This window comes from Zalophus californianus, chromosome X, assembly GCF_009762305.2.
Source record: "Zalophus californianus isolate mZalCal1 chromosome X, mZalCal1.pri.v2, whole genome shotgun sequence".
NCBI classification, from domain to species: Eukaryota; Metazoa; Chordata; class Mammalia; order Carnivora; family Otariidae; genus Zalophus; species Zalophus californianus.
The window spans coordinates 38,509,038-38,514,929 of NC_045612.1; the positions used below are offsets into that span (position 1 = coordinate 38,509,038).

Sequence of the window (5,892 nt, forward strand, 5' to 3'; positions counted from 1 at the left end):
GGGACATACCCAGTTGGGGGGGCAGGCTTTGGGGCATTTACTGACTGATGCAGTGCAGGCAAGAGCCAGAGAGCTGGCGCCAGGTTCTATTTCATTTCTGGTATCCTTCCTAAGAACAGTGTCTGAGGCTTTCCCAGTTTTTCCTGTAAGCTCTGAACCAAGCGAGTCCTTCCTCCTGATAATCTCTTATGTCTTCATGAAAATCAGGTTGTCAGACTTTTAAAGTTCCTTCATACTGTCACTTCCTCCAAGCAGCCTTCTTTGATTGAGGTTAGATCTATTTTCCTGAGCAACTAGAGCAGACCATTGCCAAAACTTCTAGTTCAGCCTGACCCCATTCAGCTGAGGACCACTGCATGCTCCCATCTGTGATTTAATAGAAACTTCTGAAGCCCACAGGTGGACTGGAGGGACCTGGTGTTGATATAACCTGGTTGTCTCATGTAGTGAGAGTGTAAATCATCACCCTGTCTTCAGCCCTCAGTCCATTCTGTCTCCATTCCTCTTTTTAGGAACTTTCCAAATTGACAATCTGGGCAAATTAGCTGCCACTCATTCAAAGCAGTTGAAAAAAAAAAAAGAAAGAAAGAAAGAAAAAAACGAACAAATCAATATTATGCGTCCACTAGTAGCTAACTAAGCCTTTTATCTATTATCCAGATTCATCTGCGAATTGGTGTTTTCATAATAGCTGGCTTCCCCATGCTGCTGCCTAAAGTTGCTGGGGGAAAAAGAGAGTGGAGGCTGGAGAGAGAGGAAAGAGAAGAGATGTCTAAAGAAATTCTCCCTACGTGTCCCATCCCACACCATCCCTATGACAAACCTCAACCCCTAGCTGAAAATGGGAGCGGACAACCGAAGGTGACTCAGGGTTGCAGGGGGGCGGGTGGCTCTCCCAATTCAGCCTGAGATTCAGTGACACTCTTAGAGACCACACACCTGTTACGTGTGCGTAAAAACACCATTGCCAACACATGCTTTTTCGTCTTGACCTTATCCCTTCGCCTCCACAAATGTACACTAAGAAATACACGGTTCTCTAGCTCTGTGTTCCATGTACAGGTGGCTGAGTCTCTGAAAGGCATTCACATCTGCTTTTCCATTCTCCTTCTCCTTTTTCCTAGCCAGTACTCGTTTCCCTTCAGCGGTGCATGTGTGTGCACGTGTGTGTGTGTGTCTGGGGAGCGTCAGTGGGAGGGAGGGAAGAAAAAAGGAAGAGGAGGAAGAAGGAGGAAGCATCCATCACTGGTATAGGACCAGCTCTAAAAGGGGCCTAAGCCAGGGATGCCTGGCTGGTTTGGTTGGTAGAGCATGTGACTCCTGATCATAGGGTTGTGAGTTCAAGCCCCACGTTGGGCATAGAGCTTACGTTAAAAAAAAAAAAGAGTGATCTTGGAGTACCTGGCTGGCTCAGTTAGCAGAGCATGCAACACTTGATCTTGGGGTTATGAGTTCAGGCCCCATGTGGGGTGTAGAGATTACTTAAATAATAATAATAATAAAATTAAAAAATCAGGAAAAAAAGGTGATCCAAGCCAGGGGTCTGCAAACCTTTTCTATGAATGACCAGATAGTAAATATTTTATACACAGTTTCTGTCAGAGCTGTACAACTCTGCCACATTGTCCCATGAAAGCAGCCACATAGACAATATGTAAATGAGCAAAAATATGTTCCGATAAAACGTATTTGTAAAAATAGGTGGTGAGCTGGATTTGGCGCTTGGGCTCTCGTTTGCAGACTCCTGACTCAAACTAATGGGAAGGCTGGAGATCATGAACGTGTGACCGTCGTTCAAGTCTGTGTTGAGCGGGGTGTCCTTCAAGTTCATGGGTCATAATTATGAACACCACTGGTTGCTCTCCAGATGTGGGAGAGGAAATCACCCCAGGAGAAGGATGGAGGGGACTTGGCCCCTTATGGCCAGACCTCAGGACATATTCTGGTAGCGTTGTTTTAAAATGGAAATCCTGGAGGCGCCTGGGTGGCTCAGTTGGTTAAGCGACTGCTTTCGGGTCAGGTCATGATCCTGGGGTCCTGGGATCGAGCTCTGCATCGGGCTCCCTGGCTCGGCGGGAGGCCTGCTTCTCCCTCTCCCACTCCCCCTGCTTGTGTTCCCTTTCTCGCTCTCTCTCTCTCTGTCAAATAAATAAGTAAAATCTTAAAAAAATAAATGAATAAAATAAAATGGAAATCTTGGGGCTCCTGGGTGGCTCAGTGGGTTAAGCCTAACTGACTTTTGATTTCTGCTCAGGTCATGATCTCAGGGTCTTGAGATCAAGCCCCGCCTTGGGCTCTGTGCTGGGCCCTGGGGGTGGAGTCTGCTTAGGATTCTCTCTCTCTCTCTCTCCCCCTCTGCCCCTCCCCCTCACTCGTGCATGCTCTCTTTTAAAAAAAATTTAAAAAATAAAACTGAAATCCTGATAGGAGCTTGTTTCCTTTCTGTTTCTTCTACTTCCTAAAATTATAATGTGGGTTTTTTTGTTTGTTTGGGGAGGGAGGCAGGAGAAAGATTGGGAGGTTTCTGATGACATGAAATTCTGATGAATGGGATCCCAGTTAAAAGAGGTCTGCCTGCCTCCAAGTTACCAGCAGAGCCAGCTTGTTCACCAGTCAGGGCTTAGCGCTACAAGGGCTGGTATATTTGTCCGTCAGTGTCCAAGATTCCCGAGTGGCCTGATCAAAACTCTTGCAGGCCTAGAATATGCCTGGGACTCAAGGCCCCTGGGAGGGCTTCTAGAATATGCTGGAAGGCTACTCTGCCCCAGGAGGTATGAATCTGCTCAAGGCCTGGGATGGCAAATAGATTTTGCTTTGTATGCTCATCCCAGCTGATTGGTAGGTAGGTAGCCGCCATCTTTTGAGGCCATATCTGGGGTGAATGGAAAAGTGAGTCTGCTTGATTAACGAGGCCTGCTCTGGGCATGGGAAGAGAGAGGGGAAGCATAAGGGCACCCCATTCTGCTCCAGGCCTGGCGAAATGGACAGGGTATCTAAGAAATGCAGATTATTTGCTGAGTCCTATCTGCCAATGCTTGGCTGGCTGGTGAGAGACATTCTTTCAAACATCTGAGTGAATCAAGTGACTCATGGAAAGGTGGCCCAGTTAAGGCCTATTTTTGTGACTATTATCACCCATCATTCCGATGTCTCCTGTGGTACAATCTAGAGCACACCCCTGCCGGGGATGTCCTGTAAGGAGGGCTGTGTTGTCTTTACCATGAACCATCTATGTTCATTGCACTGGCACTGAGGGGTACAGACAGAGGCGGGGAAGAAGGAGTCCTATCCACTAAGAATTTTTTTATAAAGATTTACTTATTTATTTTGGGGGGGTGTGGCAGAGGGAGAGGGAAGAGAATCTCAAGCAGACTCCCCAATAAGTGTGGAGCCCGATGCGGGGCTCGATCTCACAACCCTGAGACCATGGCCTGAGCTGAAACCAAGAGTTGCTCAACTGACTGAGCCCCCCAGGTGCCCCCACTGAGATTTTTTTTAATCTGGGAGAAACTAGGATACAAAGCAGTATCGAAACCATAAAGCAGATGGAGAAGAGATTAAGGAAAATGCTGTGGAAGAACGGAGTAGCGAAATGAGCTTTAACCCATAGGAGATGGCTTTGGGGCTTCAGTGAGGGAGGTCAGGTAAGTCCGTATGGAGGAGTCAGCCTATGAACCAGGCCTTGAAGGTGAAGTTGATTTTAGGGTATAGAGAGGACAGTGAGGACCTGCTTTCTTTCTTTCGTTCTTTCGTTTTTAAAGATTTTATTTGTCAGAGAGAGAGCACACAAGCAGGGTAGTGGCAGGCAGAGGGAGAAGCAGGCTTCCCGCTGAGCAAGGATCCCTATGCAGGACTCGACCCCAGAACCCCAGGATCATGACCTGAGCCGAAGGCAGATGCTTAACCGACTAAGCCACCCAGGAGTCCCAAGGAACTGCTTTCTTAAAGGTCTTCTTACCTGGGGCCTGGTGCTTCTCAATCTTATTTACACTGAACATACCCGAGGAATAGAATATATCCCATCCATTCATTTTTCAAATTTTTGGAGTGCCAATGGTGTGCCTGGTTGTGAGCCAGAGGTTGCCTAGCCTCTCCCGTTAGGGGACCATGCTTCTCAGAGGAGAATCTCCCATTCTGCCAACTCACCCGTCACACTGCAACCAGAGCCTGCATGCTTGCTTTAGTTTGCATTTTCTAACATTTTATTATTTCTTTTTAATCACAACTACGTGCCAATGATGCAAAAGAGTATCAATAAAAAGTTTTCTTCCCACACCCAGTCTTATTGAACCCCTGGTAACAGTCCCTCATGTATTCTGCTGGAGAGAGTCTATGCAAACACAAGCAGATAGGCCCATGCTCTTAGCCCCAATGGTAGCATGTCATACTCATTGTTTAGCAACTTGCTTTTTTCACAGAACCATGCATCTTATTGATGCTTTCCATAAGCACATACAAAGACTAGCCATTTTAGAGCTTCATCCTATTCCGTTGTATGGATTGCCAAGAATTATTTAACCAGTCTCTTATTGACAGATGTTAAGGTTTTCTGCCACCTTCTGCTAATGAATAATCTTTACCCGTGTGGGGGTATATTTGTATGATAAATTCTTAAAAGTGGAATGGTTGCATCAAATGGTGCAGACATTTGTAACTTTTAGACACAATCCCACCAGCACAGTGTGTTATTCAACTTTTTCATGTTCCTTATTCTGATAGATGAAAAATGAGATCTCACTGCAATATTAAACCGCGTTACTCTTATGATAAGTGACATTGAGCACCTTTGCATATGTTTGTCATTTACGTTTCCTTTTCTGTGAACTGTTTCCATCTGTTGCCCATTTTTTCTATTGGTTTAGTGGTCTTTATTAATTTGCAGCAGCTCTTTATATAGTAAGGAAATCAGCTCTTTGTGATGTAGATTGAAAAATTTTTCCCCGCAGGTTAAAGATCCTTCACTTTAGTCCTGATACTTCTTATAGTTTCTTGTTCTCCTTCTCCTTCTTCTTCTTCTTCCATTTCTCAATCAGAGCATGTAGCGAAGTGACTATATTGAGAATCTTTTCCTGAGTCTACCTATAGTCTAAGGAAGTTTCTTTCCTTCTGGATCCTCTTTTTGCAATTCTTTGCTAAAATATTAGCTGGCTAGTGATGATCTTCTTTCAGGTCAGGGAATCTTTCAGAATCTGATTAAAGTTGTGGCCCAGAAAGAGACTCACATAAAACACACCTACAACTTTGCATTTACTTTTAGGGCATTCCCAACCCTCTGGAGTCCTGTTACCATGGCCTAAGGACAACCTATAGCAGAATCTCTTGGGAACTTGGGATGCCTGGGTGGCTCAGTCGGTTAAACAGCTGCCTTTGGCTCAGGGTCCTGGGATCGAGCCCTGCATTGGACTCCTGGCTCAGTGGGGAGCCTGCTTCTCCCTCTGCGTCTGTTGCTCCCCTGCTTGTGCTCTCTCTCTCTGACAAATACATAAATAAAATCTTTTAAAAAAAAGGATCTCTTGGGAACCTTGTTTACAATTCAGACTCCTGAGCCCCTCTCTAGAGCTAAGGAACCAGACTCTTTCCAAATGGATGAAGCCATGGAATCTGCATTTAAACACATCATGCTAATTATGATACGCACTAAAGAAGCATCCCACAAACTAGGGGCATCCATGGGATCAGAAAATTTGAAAGAGGAAAAAAACCCCTCAGGATTCAAGAGAAAAGAAGTTAAAAAGGTGGAGTGACAGATGGGGAAAATGACACTTTTGTGCAGTGGTCTCTCAAATTATGCCACGCGGTCAGTCAATTATAACACCAACCCACTGTGTGTGTGTGTGTGTGTGTGTGTGTGTGTGTGTGTGTGTGTGTGTGTGAAGGACAGGGAGAATCACA

At 45.5% G+C, this 5,892-nt stretch overlaps 1 non-coding gene across 1 annotated transcript; it reads left to right on the forward strand.

Moving 5' to 3' along the window:
- Positions 1 to 1,286: 1,286 nt before the first annotated feature.
- Positions 1,287 to 1,359, forward strand: TRNAR-CCU. The gene has a single exon. It is a non-coding gene; the product is annotated as a tRNA-Arg (tRNA).
- The last annotated feature ends 4,533 nt before the right edge of the window (positions 1,360 to 5,892 follow it).